We start from the raw sequence: 209 nt of genomic DNA, 5'->3' as shown, positions 1-209 counted from the left end.
ATTTCTTGGTGCAGCAGAACTATCAACTCTCAGCTTAGCTATGATGGAGGTAAAATCCTTTGGTGATGCCAAGGTCATTGAAATACAGCCTTATTACAATGAAACCCAATGTCTAAAACTTGTTCTCATTTTGGGCTTGTCCCACAGTAAGAGCCAAGATTTTAAATTCTACTAAATACAAAACAAACAAAAAGACTTTATATATTCAT

General features: G+C 34.4%; 1 protein-coding gene across 5 annotated transcripts in view; it reads right to left on the bottom strand.

Moving 5' to 3' along the window:
* Arhgap6 (Rho GTPase activating protein 6) overlaps positions 1-209 on the bottom strand; it is a 484,877-nt gene that overhangs the window by 44,045 nt on the left and 440,623 nt on the right. The window lies entirely within an intron of this gene.

This window comes from Mastomys coucha, chromosome X (assembly GCF_008632895.1).
Source record: "Mastomys coucha isolate ucsf_1 chromosome X, UCSF_Mcou_1, whole genome shotgun sequence".
NCBI classification, from domain to species: Eukaryota; Metazoa; Chordata; class Mammalia; order Rodentia; family Muridae; genus Mastomys; species Mastomys coucha.
Note: the sequence above shows the minus strand (reverse complement) of the source record. Positions and strands in the feature narration are given on the sequence as shown.